Source organism: Marmota marmota, unplaced genomic scaffold (assembly GCF_001458135.2).
Source record: "Marmota marmota marmota unplaced genomic scaffold, marMar, whole genome shotgun sequence".
Classification (NCBI taxonomy): Eukaryota; Metazoa; Chordata; class Mammalia; order Rodentia; family Sciuridae; genus Marmota; species Marmota marmota.
The window spans coordinates 4,865,152-4,884,978 of record NW_025999924.1 but is presented as its reverse complement, the minus strand read 5'-3'; positions in this window follow the sequence as shown (position 1 = coordinate 4,884,978).

Genomic DNA, 19,827 nt, shown 5'->3' with positions numbered 1-19,827 from the left:
GAGAGAGAGAGAGAGAGAGAGAGAGAGAGAGAGAGAGAGAGAGAAAATATGAACACACAAAAGAATGAAAGAAAGAAAAAAAAGAAAAAGTCTCAGGAACCTGTGGGACTATAACAGAAGGTCTAACATTCTTGCCCTTGGCATTCAGAAAGGGAGTAGAAAGAGAGCAGGCTAAAAATGTATTGAAGAAATAATAGCTGAAAATTCCTCAAAATTCCTCCACTTTTTTTAGGACATAACTCTATAAATTCAAGATATTGAGTGAACCCCCAAAAGAATACATTTATACTAAAACACATAATAATTAAAATTCTAAAAACTAAAGGTAACTAAAGTATCTTGAAAACAGTCAAAGAAAAGCAGTACTCTGTATACTGAAGAAAAACTAATTTGAATAACAGTGAATTTCTCACTAGAAAACATGGAGGACAGGAGAAAGGGGTACACTATTTTTAAGTGCTAAACAAATTAATATCTCCTATTAATATGGAAGCAAAGAATTCTTAACAAAATACTAGGAAATAAAATTAAGGAATATATAAAAAAATTATTATATACCTTAGAGCAAGTGGGATTTCAGAGATATAATGCTTGCTGGTTCAATACCCCAAAATCGATCAATATAGCCCATCATAATAACAGACTAAAAAAAGAAAAATGATAGATTTATTATGTAGCTAAAGTAATAAACATTCAGTAATATTGACAGAGATAGACATATAGATCAGTTGAAAGTTAACAGAGAGCCCCAGGAATAGACTCAGGTAGGTCTCACTGATTTTAATAATGGAAAAAAATGCAATTCAATAAAGGAAAAATAGGTTTTCAATACATGCTACTGAAGCAATTGGATTTTCACAGTCACATTCATATCTATATGTATACGTGTGTATATGTAATTTCATTAAATATAATGTTTTGATGGACAAGAATGAGATGTTGTTAGTTAAGACACTTTCATCTAATAAAGAAAATCTCTGAGTTTAAGGCAAAACCTGGCACAACAAATATACAGCATTTTCAGCCTTTACAGTCTTTGCAAGTGGCCAAAGGCCCAAACAGAATCTTCCTCACACTCTATACATAACTCAACTAGTGTGTCATCAATTTTATACTTAAAAAACTTAGATTACTGCTGTTTTGCATCCACATTGAAAGATTTTATATTTGGAGAAGTTTAAATATTTATTATATTTATAAGAAATACTTATTTTCCAGCATTAGTTTCCCTCATTTACAATCCCTTACTCTGTGAGTTAAATGGGCTTTGCTGGATTGCCTGGGAATTTAGCTAGTATTTGTGAGATTGTTTATAAGATAAGATGCACTCCCAGTTCCCAATACCCCAGTTGCAATAAAACTCTGTGAACACAATAAGTATTGTCAACTCAACTATTCAACAAACAATTGGAGAAAATATTAACAATTCAGCCTATTCTTTGAGCCTTAATTCTCCTTTCCTGAATTACAGTTTTTCTCTTTTTAATTTGTTGTTCACTCCTAAGGTAAAGCTTTGTTTGTACTAAATCATATTAAATTATGAAATCTTTGGTTAAAATAATGGATTAAAAAAAAAGTTACAAGTGTACCTGTCCAAATGATGTGAGGGAGGTTGTCTATCATCCCCGGATTAGTCTGTTTGCACATGATCTTGAGGAGCATGCACTCCATTTGTGGAAAGAAATTCCCAATTCACATTTTGGAGTGATTCATCAACTGTGTTTAGCCTACAAGGGCATTTCCAAAGTTTGCTTTCAAATGCTCTGATGAATTTCAAAGGCAAGACTGGTGTAATTCCTTGGCTGTCATTTACTTAATGATGAAATTTGCACGCTAAAATTAAAGTCCCTTTCTCTGAGAACACCCTGACTAAGGGCAGGCAGGTCACCTGGACCAGGGACAGCTTTCATTTCATACCTGTCCAGGAGCAGACATCAAAATGCAAATTCTAATACAGGCCTGAACCTACAAAGGACTTAAGTTGCTTTTGTTGACAAGGGCCAAAGACGTCCAAAGGACTGTGAAGGCTACAGAAGAGAGATATTATTAATGATAAATGTAAGAGAAAACTGCAAACCTTGCCAGCCAAAATAGGGATCACATATTTAAGAAATACACATTGAAGATGTACTGTCATTAAGTAATGGCTCAGTACTCTACAATCAAATTGAATGTTACAGTTCATAATGTTCTTCAAGCAAATATTTAGTATCTTGCCACAAACTTTCAACCTTATGAAGCATACCTGACAGCAATAATAATTCTTATTTTACAAAACATTTGTGTGTCTGACTAAAGCCTTTTAATGAATGATTCAAACTTGAAGTGTGACCTTAAAGACACTGAATGTTGAGGGTTTGGCTAAATGCTGTTCTATCAGAAGAGAAAAAGAGTGTGTCACATTACCACAATTGTGTCTATTCCATGGTAAACCCTTAGCACTCAAAGTAAAACAACAACAACAACAAAAACAACTCATGAAACTCCATCATCTCCAGTGCTTAGATCATTAATTTGCAACCTTAAAAATTGAGTTGCTAGTTCAAAATCCATCCCATTAAACTAGATGGCCTTGCACAAGTCATTTTAACTTATTAGCTTTAATCTTTTTCATTTTAAAGATGATAACCATGAAAACAACTAATCCCACTTGACTGCACTCAATTTGTAGTAAGTAATTTGCAATTCAGAGAGAATGATCAAGGTGATTGCTCATTCAATTCCATTCAACAGGCATCTTAGGAATATCCACCATGAGCCAGACACTATTTTCAGCACTGAAAATTTTGTACTGAGCAAAATACACAAAGACCCTGCTTTAGAGCTCAAATTCTAGAAAATAAAATCATTATATATTTGTAAAATGATGATAAATAAAACAGAGAAAGAGCTAAGTAAGGAAAGAAGAAAGTATTGTAGGGTAAAGATAGATAAATAATAAGGAAGACAGGAAACTCTGATCAATAAGATAATATTTGAATGGAGTCCTCTCAAAAATACAGAAGCAACCATATGGATATCTCAGAAAACAGCTTCTTGGATAGAGAGGTCAGCAAATGTAGTGGTCCTGTGGAGGCCAGTGTGGTGAGAAAGTGAGCTGTTCAGACCAGTAGGACCAGATGCACTGATGGAAGGATTTGGGATTTTATCTTGAGAAGCCATTTAGGGGATTTTAAGTAGAAGAGTGGTAGTGCTATGATTTAAAGATGATTCTTTCAATTTATATATTATATATTTCTGTATTATAGGAATACAATGTGATTTACATGTGTAAATATAAATTTATTATTTGCTACTTTAAAGATGTAAAGATGAACAGATAAAATTCACTTTTCTAAGAAACAATCAGAATGTATGCATTGTTTTTCTCTCATGGGGGGAGCAAAATTAAAAGACCGTTTTTCATCTTATTTATATAAGCATATATCAAATAGTATTAACTATTTTCAAAATCTTGTGCAGCCATCAATACCATTCACTTCCATAGCTCTTTTCATCTTATAAAATTGAAACGTTATACCCATTAAACAAAAACTTGCCATTTTTCCTCTCCCTCTTCCAAAAATGCGGGTGCAAAAGCATCTTCATTTGATGTAATCCCAGTTGCCTGTTTTTGCTTTCATTGCCTCTGTTTTTGAAGTCATATGCAAAAGAAAAAATCAATTTCCCATACTAATATCAATGTCATGAATTGCTTCACCTACATTTTCTTCTACTGGTTTTGTTCATTTTAATACCATATGTTATTGTTTTTATTGAGTTATAAGACTTCCCTAATTATTCTGGATATCCATCCTTTATCAGGTGTGCAATTCAAAAACAATTATTCCCATTCTGTGGGTTGACTCTTTACTCTGTTGATACAGTCTTTATTTTGTGTGTGGGGGAGATACTAGGGATTGAACTCAGGTGTACTTGACAGTTGAGCCACATCCTCAGCCCTATTTTGTACTTTATTTAGAGACAGGGTCTCACTGAGTTGCTTAGCTGAGGCTGGCTTTGAACTAGAAATCCTCCTGCTTCAGCCTCTGGAGCTCCTGGGATTATAAGCATGCACCTCTTTACCCAGCTGTTGATATAATATTTTAAAACAACTTTTTCATGTAATCTAATCTGTCTTTTATTTTTTCCTTCTTTTTTTCCTGTTCTTTTTATGTCACATCCAACAAAGCAATGTCATGAAGGATTTGACCTGTGGTTCTAAAACTTCTATATTTTTAGGCCTTACATTTAAGTGTTTGGTCAATTTTGAGTTGATTTTTGTATGTGGTATTAGGTGAGGGCCCAACTTCATTCTTTTGCTTGTGGATATGTAATTGCCCAGCACCATTTGTTGAGGTTGTCATTTCCCATTTAATGGTATTGGTATTCTTTTCAGAAATTATTTGTCCATATGTGTGAGGTCTTATTTCAACAGAAGTGGATATTCTGTTGGCATATCTGTCTATCTTTATGCCCAGACCACAGCATTTTGATTACCATAGCTTTGCAGCAAGGTTTGAAACCAGGAATTGTGAGCCCTCCAAATTTGTTTTTCTTTTTCAAAATTGTTTTGAGTACTCAGGGATTCCATATAATTTCTTTAAGATCCTCTACTAATTTTAGGATGGATTTTCTAATTATGTAAAAAGCAGCACTGGAATTTTGATGGGAATTGTATTAAATCTGTAGATAATATTGAAATTTTACTCATATAGTCTATCTACAACATGAGATGTGTTCCATTTCAATTTCTTTCAGCAAAATTTCATAGTTGTCATTGTATAGTCTTCTACATCTCTGGTTGAAGAAATTCCCAAGCAACTTAGCAAAGCCCTAAGCAACTTAAGCCCTGTCTCAAAATAAAGGGCAAAAAGGGGTGGTGATGGAGTTCAGTGGTAAGGCAATCCCGGGTTAAAGCTCTAATACCAAAAAACAAAACAAAACAAAATAAAACAATCCTAAGAATTTTAGTCCTTTTGATGCTATTGTAAGTAGAATTGTTTTTGTAACTTCCTTTCCATTTTCAGTGCTCAATAATTCTGATTGTGTATATTAAAATAATGAATTGTAGGATATGTAAATTATACCTCAGTTGAAAAAAAATATTTTACCAGAAGAGAATGGATATAGCACGGTGGGGGAAGGAAGGAATTAGGGAACTACTGAATACTGCTGGGAAGAGATAAACTTGTCTTGGACCAGTGTAGTAGGAGTATAGGTGTTAAGATATGGTAAGATTCTAGACTTATTTTCAAGAGTAAAGCCAAGGAATTTTCTCATTAATTTTGGTCTGAGTGTCTAGAAATATGAAATTTTTTTATCCATTTGGGTATGTTATGGTTTGGATATGAGGTGTCCCCCAAAAGCTCACATGTGAGACAATGCAAGAAGGTTCAAAGGAGAAATGATTGGATTGTAAGAGTCTTAACCCAATCAGTGAATTGATCCCTGATAGGATTAACTGAGCGGTAGCAAGAGGTGTGACTGGTTGGGGGCATGGTTATGGGTTATATATATGTTGTATATGGAGCTGGAGTCTCTGTCTCTGCTTCATGATCACCATGATGTGAACCTCTGCCACACTCTTCTGCCATGATGTTCAGCCTCACCTGAAGCCCTGAAGAATGCATCTGGCCTTCTCCGGACTAAGACCTCTGAAAATGTGAGCACTCAAATAAACTTTTCTTCCCCTACAGTTGTGCTGGTCAGATCCTTTAGTCATAGCAGTGAAAAAGCTGAGTAAAATAGGGTATAATGTTGAACAAAAAAATTGAGTTGGTCAGAAACAGAGGTTTGTTTTGGACATAAGCTTGAGATGCCCGTTGGACATTTGTGTTAGTCAGACTTTCATGGCTATGGCTAAAATACCTGAAAAAACAATTCAGAGGAGAAAAAGTTCATTTAGGGCTTATAGTTTCAGAAGTTCAGTCCATGGTCAGCTGGTTCCATTATTCTGGGCCCAGGATGAGGCAGAATGTGGTGGAAGGGCATGACATGGAAGGGAAAGCTCTTAGCTCATGACATCCAGAGAGGGTGGAGAGAGAAAGACAGGCTTCAGGGACAAAATGCAAGCCCCAAAGGCACCATCCCAGTGACCTACTTCCTTTAGCCATATCCTATTGGTCTACAGTTGCCACTCAGTACCATAGTCCTTTCAAATTATTAATCTATTAAGTGGATTAATTCACTGATTATGCTATAGCTCTCATAATCTATTCATCTCACCTTTGAATATTCCTGCATTGCCTCAGACATAAACTTTTGAGGGGACACCTCAAATCCAAACCATAACACCATTCAAACAGTGATATACAATTAGCAGCTATGTATACAGATGAGGACTCAGGGGAAAGATGAATGCAAGAAAGAGAAATCTGGGTATCTACACTGTATGGATGGTCTTTAAAACTGTGAGGTTAGAGGGAATCACTTAGGAGGTGAGTTTAGATAGAAAAGACCTGAATAAATAAATATTTAATCCAGTTTTGAGGAGAAAGAAGAAGCAAAAATGATGAGACTGAGTGGCCAATCTGGTAGAAGAAGAATATAGCACAAAGGATGGCCTAGAAATCATATTAAAAAGTGATCCTAGCTGGGCATGGTTGTGCATGCCTCTAATCTCAGCAGCATAGAAGGCTGAGACTGGAGGATCACAAGTTCAAAGCCAGCCTAACAACTCAGTGAGACCTGTCTCTAAATAAAATATGAAATAGGGCTGGGGATGTGGATCAGTGGTTGAGAGTTCAATCCCTGGTACCCCTATCCCCCCACACAAAACCAACTAAAAAGTGACCCGCAGTGTCACACCCTGTAGGTATGTCAAGTAAGATGAGCTCTGAGCAATGACCACTTGATTCAGTAGCACAGAGGTCACTGGAAACCCAGGAGTATTCAGAGCAAAAGGATAATTTTACTAAAACAAGAGAGAATAGAAGGATTATTATAAGTGGGAATATGAAGAGAAGCAAAAAGATGGGCTTGTAGACATGGATGCACAATCTTCTTTTAGGGCAGAAGTAATAACAGTCTATTTGTGTGTTAATGTGAAGAAGCAAATCAGTAAAGAAAGAAAAGTCCAAATTCAGGAAAAGAAAATCTGCTAGAGTGTCACTCATTATAATTAAACAAAACAAAACAAAACAAAAAAACCTAGTGCGTAGATATTTTAGAAAAAAAATAGAAGGAAAGCAAATATATGTTGTGTCCTTTGAAAGGATTTTTCTTGATTGTTTTAGGGAAGTTATCTGTAGGATGGGTAGACTTACTTGGGTTGTTCAGGTAGATTTTTTTTTCTCCAGACTTCATCTTCTCACTGGAGATGTGCTCAACATGAAATAATGAGACATAATTTGACACAAGGTGAAAGCAAATAGCAGCATGTGCATGGGGTTGAGATAGGAAACCAAGGGGATGCAGATGCACCGGACAGAACATGGAAACAATACAGAGTGCCTCAGGTGATGCTTCTTGTCAGTGAACTCAGCTGAGGTGGCAGGAGTCATCTTTCTCAGAACCTAAACTTCAGACTATTCTCAGAGTTGCTGCAAACTGTTCATCAAACATTTCCTTAATAATTACAAAACCTCAAGCCCTTCCCAAGAGTCAAAATAAGGCAATGGCTTAGAAATCACCATAAAGGTTCTTGGGTCATCTATTTCTGCATTTCTTTCTTATTTCATCTGTGGAGTTAGATTCAGTCTTTGATTTCAGATGAGGGAATTGCAATGCTGAGCTCAAATAACAGCCTACTTGCTCCAGGAAAAGCCCTGGGAATGTGCAACATACTTCTGAAATGTGCAAGGATCCCAGCACCTCTGTCACTATTCTCCAAAGGATTTGCAGGCCCAACCAATCTGTAGACTCAATTTATTATCTTCCATAATAATATTGTGTACATGCTCTAGGAGTGGCTTCCTATGGGGTGAGGAGAACTGGCCCTCATTGTCCCATTTTTTATACCTAATGATTACCTTTCCCTTAACAGATGTAGGTTTTCCAGGGAGAGGTCATTGACCCTTGTTTAGCAACCTGTCTTAGGTATGGATCCACCACCTTTAGTATTCCTTAGATAGATATATGTGAATAGGTTGAATGTTCAAACCAAACTTCACTAAAGAGTTAGGTAAACCAAAAGGAAGTAACCTAAAATATAGCAAAGAGAAGTAACCTGGATAATCTGGGCTAGAAGATAGCATTCAATTTTCAAATGGAGTTCTAATATTCTCTACCTAACTCCTAGACAAGTGTAAAAATTTAAAAAAAAGGAGGGAATATCTTTAACTTATTTCTCCTCAAAATATCCTAACGGCCTTTTGTAGTCAGACTGATTGAGCAAAATCCCGAAAGCTTTGAGAATTCACTATGTCATCTGCCTAACATCTATTTCTTGGGTAACTATCACCCTAGGTACACCAACAAGGATCAAGTTATTTTAAATTTGTCTACCACTAGGAAGAAGGGAAATTTATAAAGATAAAGTACCTATTTATAAAGATAAAGTACTTATTCCAAATTCTTATGCCACCTCTGTAACATCAGTACCCCCCCCAACAACTGTCTTTCCCCTTAAAAACAAAATTAGATAGTGGGACAGTGGGACAGCAAAGATCCCAGTTATCTCTCTACCTTTGATGGCCTGTGGATTCCTGTTAGCCCATTAGTCATACCCTGGTGGTTACTTCATCCTAGATATTCAAAAAGGGAGTGTACCTTGCTAAGTTGTACCTTGCTAAGTTCTTTTCTCTTTCCTTTCCTTAAGGAGCTTTTAAGAGTTGATCATTAAAGATAAGAGGGACACTAACTTGCAATTGGACCTGTGAGTTTTGTTTGCAAACGTTACAAAAGAGTAATGATACTATTCTAAATTACTAAATAATTTTTTTTTTCCCTGATCCTACCACAAGTTATGGACAGCTATGCTTTGAAGGCTCCAGAGTATCAGTCAGATACTTGGGAGAGCGGTGGAAGCAGTGAGCTGCTAGTGTTCTTTAAATTCCAGTAGATGTAGTAATATGCAGCTGGGAGTTGTAATTCCTGAAAGACATAGTGGTATTAGAAGGAGATGGTTACAGCAGATGAAAAACATGGTTTGTTTTACATGCAGCAGAACCACAGGCAATTAGGCTTATGAGCCCATGTAGAACATGGACAGGAACATCCCTGGAACTCCAGGAGTTTCTAAGAGAAAACATTTATAGGAGGTTAGATTTCCAAATAAGATGCAAATATGGAAACCACAGAACAAAAGATCATGCTCAGAAATATTTCTTTGCCTACAGTGGAATTGAGGATACAAACCAGTTAGGAGGTTGGCATAATTATCAACATGAAAGATTAAGTCAGTCTCAATTATGTTAATTATAGAAGGATTAAGTTAATTTGATATGTTTAAGTGATACAATTGAGTTAGAATTGACAGAAGCTGGTGATTGATTTGATATGGGGTGTGACTGATTATATATGCTAAGGGAGAAGGCCACCTCCAGGATGATTCTCAAGGTCTCACCTGGGATGTCACAAATGAGCAATGCCCTTCACCACCCCTGCAAACCACATGCATTATCCTTGGTTTTGCAATGGCCTTCTCAGAGGTGGGGCTTGCTTCCACAAGAAAATAAGCTTTGCTCTGGAGATGTCATCAGTTTTGTTTCTTGTCAGACAAAATTTAAGAAGCTTAGAGGACCAGCTGCACTTCAGATCTAAACTGAACCTTGTGCATCTAGTCCACTCTCACAACCTTTGTCTCTTAATTTAAATATCAGCAACCAGGTTCTTAATTAAACAAACAAACAACAACAACAACAACAACAACAAAAAACCACTCAAATCTAAAGTGCCTTAAGAACTGGAGTCAAACAATCCCCCTTTCCCATCCCTGAATCCTGTTACCTGATTCCAGTCTCCTAAGGTGACCATTTGCTTTCCTGCATGTTTACTCTATTTCTATCCCTGGAGTCCCCATCCCTTGATTTTTCACCCTACTTCTGGGAAGTCTCCTGAAGCCCCCACTCTTGACTCTATTGCAAATAATTTGCATAATGTTTAACTTTGGTCATAGTCTCCTCATGTCATGCCACCTGCCTCCCTGCTTCTCAGCCAGTGTCTTGCTATGATGTCTCTTCAAGTGTCTTCCCATCAGAAGGTTTTCTGGTCTGGTGGGTTATTTCCTCTTCAATTTGATGTAGGCAACAATCATACCTTAACAGGTACTCTGGAGTGTTCCAAAGAATTGGCCATCTTGGCCTTTTCGGTTTCTGTTTGGGGCATAGCAACTGAAATCCACATTTTTCAAGGGTTCAGACTTCTCCAGAGAAAAATCTAAGCTAAAAAGAATAGATAAAATCTTAGATTTTGAAAGTATATTATAGATGTCATAGTGAATTTGAATATTTTGATTTGTAGTAAGATTCAGTGAACTACTTTTAATTCATTTGGGAAAATTTGTATTTAAACCTCAAGTTTTAAAAACTTTTAAAAGTTCCATCTCTTGACTCTTTCAGGACAAATTTAAGTATGTTGAAATTTAACCACAGTTTCTCGACTTTGACTGCAGAATAGTATCATCTGGGGAGTTAAAAAAAAATACTAGTACAGGGGCCCTGTCATCAGATAGTGATTTTAGTCTAGGAGGCATACTGAGCACTGGAAGTTTTAAAAGTTCCCCAGATGAGTCTAACGTGTAGCTAAGTTAAAGAGTAGTAGAAATTCAATTAATAATATTTGATAGAATTATTAAAAATATTAATTATATATGTGGATTTGAAAAATACAGAAAAACAATTTCATATGACACTCAGAAATAACCAATTTAGGTTTTAGGTATTTATTATATATACAAGTTGAAATTTCAAGAAATAACTAACAGTGTCAAGTTATATTTTGTATAATTTGTGATAAAGAGTGAACTGATCCAGTCGCCAAGCAGGCAAAAATATTAAGGAAAATTTTAATGGAAATCAAAACTTACTATGTAATGTGGCTCGATCAGCTGCCCTACAGAGCTTTACCTCCTCTCCGCTACTCTTTGTTACCACCCGGGATGGGCCCAAAGATCCCCAACAACTCTTCCAGTTTCTTCACTCTCTATTCCATTCTAGTCCACAGAGTCTTATTACTTTCCTTCACTCCCTTTTCACCCCTTCCCATGCGATAAGACCCTCCTACAACAGATTACTTCCGCTTGTCAGATCTGCCAGAAAACCAATACCAATACTCCATTAAAACCTAAACCTTTCCCTTCTCATCAGGCCCGCGGTCATACCCCAGCTGCAGACTGGCAGATTGATTTCACCAACATGCCCAGTTTTATCAAGGTGTAACTGGTGTGCAGGACCCTGCACATAGTTGGCGCGTACAGTTTGGGCATGTGCACACGCTGGTGTTCCCATCACCACCCTCCAACAGCGTTCCCATGCCTGGGTTCCTGGTGAAGTTGTTTCTTCCTGTTGCTCACATCTACCCCTACCTGAGTTACCTTCAGTGAGTCCATGACTGTCCTGGGAGGCAACCTGAGCTCTCCTTGGGTGAGACGTTGGGTGTGCTCTGGTCCAGCCCACCTGCTCTATCGTCACTCTGTCTTCTCGGGTCTGAAATGCTCTCTAAATCCTTCCTTTCCTCAACTTCTCCATCCTGTGTGGAGGTTGCCCTGTTATGGTGATCCACATGCCCTGCTTCTGAAAAACCAAGGTGCTTCTTTGGGTCCTGCCCGTTTGCCAATAGAAGAGAGAGAAGCTTTGGTGTCATAAGCTAGTTATAGGCTTTGATAGAGTTTCTGCTTTTCCTATGTGTGTGCATGTCTGAGTTCAGTTTTAAGTTCCCAGGGGAAGAAGTCACCATCTTCTGACGGCAGCTGGAGTGTATGTAAGTACCACTGAGACTCGCTGCTCAGACCAGTGGTTAGCTGGAGCATCTGTGCCAAGTGTGATAGCATGCACTTAGTGTGTCCACCTTTAAGTTTACACAGGGCTCCAGAGGGCCTCCCAGTTTTTTAAGAATTCCAAGTATCAGTATTTAAAGTTGAGGTGTTTCACATAAAACCTGGAGAGATCTGACTGCTCTCAAAGGGAAATATGGTAGCTGGTATACCCAGGTAGGAGAAAGTTTGAAGAGCAGCCTTAATAGAGAGGGGAGGGAGCTAGATTGGACTAGGAATGAGAGTGGAATTGAGGGTGTTAGGTGCAGGACAGGCTGGTCTGCAGGGCCTGCAGGTCATGCCAAACAAAGTTAGCTGCAGAATGACCTGGCCTCTCAAACCCTCTGTCTGGTTCTATATCACCTGTTTGCTTCAAGCCCAAACGCCCAAGCCCCCGCTCAAGGCTGAACACTCAACCCCCTGCTCAGGGTTGAACACTTAACCCCCCTTTGGCCAACAAGGCAGCTTGTAGACCCAGAGACCCCATTAGATTTGGGCTATAAAAACTCCCTGTGCCTGTTCCTTCCCCCTATCATAAAGTTCATTCTGATTCAGGTGGGTAAAATTTCTAATCAAGCTTTTAACCAGCTTCTCCTCAGGAATTACCAACTCCTGGCTACTGATGATACCTCCAGTCAAGACCTATGCCAAATGGACTGACGTCATCATGGATCTGTGGTGGCAAGGAACCTTTGTTGATACTGGTCTTCTCTGCCCTCCTGTGGGGGCTCCTTATTTCCCTCCTCTTCTCCCACACCACCCCATTTCAGCAGGAAGCTGCCAGAATGAGTGGACGCCCATTCTCATTTAATAACAAAGAGGGGGGAATGTTGGGAGTCGCCCCCCGCTCCAAAGACTAACTTCCCCATCCCCCAAGAAGAGCCATCCAATGGTGAGCCCTGCTGGCTCACCTGATCCTACCCATCAATCAGACTAGCCTCTGTTGGCTAACCTGATCCTTACCCTCCAATCAAAAAGCACCCCATGCCAACTGTCAAACCACCCCTGGCTCTCTAAATATGTAGAGCTTTTCCTCAATAAATGGGCATTTGCTCTGACAAGCCTTGTTCGTTCTTTCAGCAACTTTACATATATTAGCTCATTTGATTACTTTGACAACCTTTTGCATTCAGTATCACCCCCCCCCATTTACAAAAAAGAGTTATCAGCATTTAGAGATGTTGAATCATTTATGCAAAATCTACCAAGTGTCAGAACTGTCATTCAAACTAAATACTGGACAGTGGACATTCCCTTCTCACCCTGCCTTACTACATCAGGTCTATATAAGAGGGAAGTGAGCTGACAAGATCATAATTGTGGTGGAGTTTAATAGTCTTCTTTCAAAGTCCCAGAAACTTGTAGTTTATTAGATGCTGATCAAATTTAGAGCAACTGACTCATTCTAACCGTATTCACAAGACACACATATACAAAAATGTCCATGCACTATTTAAAAACTGTTACATAGATCAGAGCATTTGTGTTGGTCTTTTGTCTCTTAAAAAGAGTTACAGCATGCTATCAAATTATCAAATGTTTGCTTAGTAAACTAGATAATTAGTATGTTCTATCATTGATCCATAGAGAGCTTGATGCTTACACCTGTGTTGTAGAGACATAATCACTGTGAACTCATGATTACCCCTGTTGAGCATCAAGACATTTTTCCTCTCTGAAGAGTGTAAGTTCACAAATTCTTGTGCTTTGATATTTCCATCTATAGTCTCCATGCAAAGCTCCTGAATTTTCTTTCTCTGCTCACACTATTCTGTTAACATGGATGTTTGGCTATGCTCCTTTTATCTCTATTAAGTCTTAATTAGATTTCTGGGGGCTGCTCTTCTTTCTTTATCTAATGGGATATCCTGTTCCATGAATCTGTGTTTCTCAAATTATATTGCTTGCAAAATCTGCCTAATTATTTGAGGTGCTTGGGGAAAAAATGTAGAATCATGGGATCCTCACTGGAAATACTAAATTAGAATCTCTGATTTGAGGCCTGAGAATCTAATTTTATGGGAATACCTGGGTTACATGCATGCAAATGATGAGATAACTTCTGTCAAGACCTCATCTGACCTACAAAGAGTTGGTAATACTGGTTTAACCCTGAAGAAGTCATCTTATTTCCAAAAATCTAGAGTTGCTTTTAAAATAACACCTATCGACTAAGTATAGTTATAAGTTAACTCAAGTTAAAAGTAAGAGGAATCTAGGCTGGGGATGTGGCTAAATGCTACAGTGCTTGCCCAGCATGCCCAAAGCCCTGGGTTCAATCCCAAGTACTGAACAAGAAAGATGAGGAATTGTAATATCTAGCAACTGATAGTTCAAGCAACTGGGCAAAGTTAATGCACATTTTTAAGTAACTTTCAAAAATTATTTTTCTAGCAAAATCAAACAAAATATTATAATGTTTAAGTTTTGAAAATGATGTCTGTAAGAAAAGAGAAATAAAAATAAGGAGGACTGGGCTATATCTACAACACTAGAAATATGAGATGAAAATGTCATCTGGAACTTTTAGTGGGTTTAACATCTGGTTTGTGTCATAGCATGGTTGATTTGATTATGTCTGATATTTAATCCAACTGCAAAAACACAAAGGATCGAAAAATGATCATCTTTGAAACTCCACAAAGACAGCGCAAAGCCAGTGTTATTCAAGAAAGAAGGCCAAGAGGAAACAAAAAGACAGTCTTCATGGTTTGTCTAGGTTCGACTTGAAACAAATGGCAAAATGATCAAAAGTGATTTTTGTAAGACATGGGTTTTAATCGACATGTTCCTAAAATCCTACCTTGGATGATGGAAGTAGGAATGGAGGATGATCATCCTGAGAAGCCAGTACATATCAAGAGGTATTTATCAGCCTAGACAAACAAGACCGTGAGCTTTTCATGAAATTAGTCTGGAATGACCTGAAAGATGACTACACACAGGCTAAAAGGCAGCTCTTTACCATTTCCCTGGAGTACAGTGGAGGAGAAGACTGCAGTACTGTGGGGCCTTTAACCAGAAAGGGTCATGAGTGGTTATTAATAAGGAAATATTTCTCTCTATCTCTGTAGAAATCTTCAGAAAGAATCTGTAGCCCTGCAAGAATAAATAAGACATTATTTCCTTTTATACCCATCTTTTTCTCTGCCTCATTCCCAGGTAATAGAGGTAGAAAATGTCCTGGGTCTCCCTCAGGCTCCGTCTGCTTCATTATTCTCTTTGACCTTTCAGATTAACATTAGATCTCTCATTGAACACGTCAGAAGTACTTTCATCAAAACTAGTGAACACATAGTACGGCCCTATAAATCTTGGTGGACTTGTGGTTTTACAGTAGACCAGCATAGGACAATACAGTCAAAACATTTTGGAAAGTAGGAAAAATATAATTTTGAGCTCCTATTTTTTCTCCTAATTGTAATAATAAATTTAAAATAGAACAGAAATTCAGTTTCAGTCCTTGATTTATAGCATTTCAGTTCATCAGAGGGACTCTCAATTGTTGAGATGCACTAAATTGTGGATTCTGATGAGAAATAAATCTAGATAGAATTTTTTGTTGTTGTTGTTAATGTAGCAAAAGAAAGCCTGCATGACTGCCTGTGTTTTCTCTAGTACATCAGTTCCTTAATATAATGTTACAACCTATTTAAACCTTGGAGTATCTTAGCAGGTTCTCAAGGGATTCTTAGAAAATGTTTATTCTGCAGTTTCCTAGACAAATTCAAGCAGTGATGGGGGAAGTTTTTATGATGAAGGTGGAATAATTAGGTCTAGAATAATTTCTGGCCCCCAAAGCAGAAATGGCATCCTCAGGAGTTGTGATGTCCTTTTCCTAGCAGGATGAATAAATTGCCAGGTCTGCAGGTTGGATATTGCTCAGCAGTGCCCCCCACTCTCTTTCTAGTTGACCTGGTGTCTAGGTGGGATAATGACACCAGTATTTTGGAATGCAAAGGGAAAGAGCCTGAAATTTGACAAACAGTTTTCATAATGTCACTCACACTGTAATGTGACAGCCTTCCAAGAATTTTAAAATAAATTTCACCTATTTTAGGGCATTTAGAACTGAGGGTTGTCAGTTATATTATTTAGGGACATGATAGGAATATTTTAGAAGTCACAGCACTGTACCTAGAACCAGGCACCTGGATACACAGAGGAGTTAATTGCACTCTTTAAAATAAAATTGCTCTCTTCAGTATGCCAAATGACATGGCCCCGCCTCACTCAAATTTTTCTCCAACTTTTCTGCCTACTTTGGCAGATGAACAACCCTAAGAACAAGCTCCCAAGTTTGAGGATATGTCTTTAACTAAATGTTACTGAATGTTACTGAAATCCAAATGGTAGAACAGCTCTTGTAGATTATGTAAAGAAAAGAGATCTTTAACTTAGCTTTGGAAAGAAGCAGCAAGCCCCACCCCAAATAAGTTTAGTCTGGCCCAATTAGAAACACAATAATGATCTTAGAAATTTTGTAATTTTCATTTTTATTATTTTATGTTTTGTGGCACAAGAAACTTCTTAGAGTATCCATTTAGATTTTTCATCTGCCAGCTTAATCAATCACAAGTCAATTTAGTTAAATTATCTGTCAGTATTGATTTAAATGAATTGACAGGTGATTTTGATGTCTTTAGGATATTAACTCTGAGACTATTACCCTGCAGGGGTGGGTGTGTGTGTGTGTGTGTATGTGTGTGTGTGCGTTTGCCATACCCAGGAATGCAGTCCAGGGCGAAACACAGAATGGTAATTACAAGAGAAAGAATAGGGCTTTGTGTAAATATAGGTAAGGCTAAAGCAAACAGGACAGGTCAAATATAATCCTGTGTGACCTAAATTTTTTTTTTAATAAAGAACTTAAAAGTGAGTAGAATTATTTTCATATGAAAAGACAGACTCTTAGTTAAGCAACTACATAAATAACTAAATAGACACTGTTAACTTTATTTTCATATTTGCAGGAGTATCTGTCTGACACAATTAAAAAGCATTCCTTTGAATTATAATATATTCTTAAATATTTCTTGAGTTTGGAAGGCAAGAAAATACATTTAACTAATATCTGTAACTGAGACATATTAGCAGAATAGACTTCATCCTAAACTGCACAAAAACTTTGTCAGCATATGTACAATTAGGACATTACAACGGTTATTTAGTGGTTTGACATCAGCTAAATTTAAAAGTAATGCAGAATGGCTGTCTGAGAAAGGATGGTGGAAAATATAGTTAGAGAGAGGTTCAGAAGAGAGCAATGCCTATGGTTATGTTTTATTTCTTATTCTGAATATCACATCAGAATAGTTTACTATATTATTTTAAATTACATTTTTTAAGAGAGAGAGAGAATTTTTTAATATTTATTTTTAGTTTTCAGTGGGCACAACATCTTTATTTTTATGTGGTGCTGAGGATCGAACCCAGTGCCCTGTGCATGCCAGGCGAGCACGCTACCACTTGAGCCACATCCCAAGCCCTAAATTACATTTTTTGTCTGAAATATTTAATAACAATTGTTTATTTCACAACCTACAAAGGCATCATATTCTGCCTTATAGAGAAGTATTTATATATATTTTTGAGGGGAGGGGTAGTGGGTGGGTAATAGGGATTGAACTCAGGGGCACTTGACCACTTAGCTACATCCCAGCCCTATTTTGTATTTTTTTTAAAGACAGGCTGTGACTGAGTTGTTTAGCACCTCGTTTTTTGATATGGCTGGCATTTAATTCATGATCCACCTGCCTCAGCCTCCTAAGTCACTGGGATTACAGGCATGCAGCACAGCACTTGGCTCAAGATACATTTGAATACATTTTTAAAATGAGTTGTTCATTCAGTCCTCAAATTTTTCCACCTGTATGCTCTGTCTCAAAAGGAGTTCTTACCTAAAATTACTGAGTCCTGGAGAAAAATTTTTTTGTTTGTTTGTTTTTCATTTACAGTTTCCACAGAAGTGAAACTTCTCAGATATTTTTATGCTATAAATTTTTATGGATTATATATAAATTGTAGTAGTTCATTTCAAATATTAAGAAATCAATACATCTACCTGAACCTATAGAGAAAAATATTGTATTCTTGTCAACAAGTTAACAAATTATTATTAACACTCCTCTTGTTTCTCCTGTACTACTTTCTCAGACCTCTTCACTTAACCATATGTCTATAAAACGTATTCTTCATTTTAATGAGTGGTCATCACACTTCATTTATTTCTCTCAGAAGTCTATTAGGATTAAGCTTGAGGAGTGTCAAGAAAATGAGAGGCAAAAGTATTCAGGTAAAGTTTAATTTGCATACCTTCTTAATAGGAGAAAAATTTGAAAGCATTTGTCTCATTACAGGAATCAACTTGCTATTTATACAGGCATCCTGGGAGCAAGAGGGTATCTGTTTGGAGGTTGATCAGTTGTATCATTTCAGGAGAAACCTCCATTTCTGAAATCACAGGCCCCAGGAACAATGCCCAAGGTCACCCTGCACAGGCTGGTGCTTTTGTTTAAGAAGAGATAGCCCTTCAATGCTGAGAAAACTCGCTTCCAGGAACTGCAGGCCTCAACCCAGCCACTGTCTTTCACGTAGTGCTGCTGAGAACAATAGTGTGAAGCACAATGACCTCAGGAGCCCAAAGCCTCACAGGCTATTTATGAATGCAGTGTGCTCAGAAAATGAGCTCAGGAGGAGGAAACCCTGATCAGAGCCCAATTTAGCTCCCATTCTGCCCGTGAGAGTATCCTATGTGCAAACAAGTGTAAATATAGTAATGACCGGTTCAAAGGTAGAAGACCAGTTGCATGTTGTGCTTCTGAGAAAAAAAATCTCCAGAAAAGTTTTAGCCGGTCAAGTAGAATCCCATGAACATTGACTGCTGAGCTAGATGATCAAGTTTCATTTTATCAGAATTTTTGAGAGGAGATGGAAATGTGTCACTGAATTCTCACTATATGCAAGAAAACAGTTTTCAATAAATATGAGAATAAATAATATTGTTCACCTTTGAAATAAATCCTATTGATATTTCCAATATAATCTAACTAGAAAAAAATGGTCTCTTGCAGTTTAGCCACTTTGAGCTAAAGCAACTTATCATCTGTAGAAATTATGCATAAGATTAAAAATGTCCTCTACAGGTTTCAGTGTAATTTATCTATTATGACATATCCATATTAGTAATAATGACAGCGAACACTGCTTACAGGTGTCAGCTACCTAGAAAAAAGAGAATCAGAACCTCTTTAAATTAATGTGGCAGTTATTGCAGAAGGGTGCACAACCAAGTCTCTGGTTTGAAACCTCCTGCCATTTTTTTCCCTTCTTCACAGACTATACATTTGCCTCTTCAAAAGGTTCTATGCTGTTTAAGAGATAGAGTTCCTTTCATGAGCAGTCACATACTTAGGTTAAGGCAATGTTAATTTAATTAAAGTGCCAAGGAACACATGCATTAGTCACTATAACTGGTCTTTTTGGTGGTAAGAAAATGGGAGTTAGTAGCTGTTGCAGGTTATGATAATGGATAAAGTGAAGGTAGAAAGATGCTCAGAGTGCGAAATGCTGCAATCTTATTGAGAAGAAAAAGCAGCATGCAGCAGAAGTGCAAAGGAGGTCAAAGTGTTGAGGGAATGACTCTTTGAAGATTTTCCTAAATAAATAATCAGTAAAAGCCCCTAAGCTGGTTATTAGTATAATGACTCAAATATATTTTAGTTTTAAAAAGTATATACTTAAAATGATCTTATAAATGTATGTATATATAAAAATGCATATATATATATGTGTGTGTGTGTATGTATATATATGTTTGAAAGGTGAGTTCTCTGCTTGCTATTCAAAGACATTTGCCAAATTAGTTCTAATAATCTTGATGCAATTTCCTAATATTCTCTAGAACCTACAGCTTGCTTCAAGTTCTTTGTATT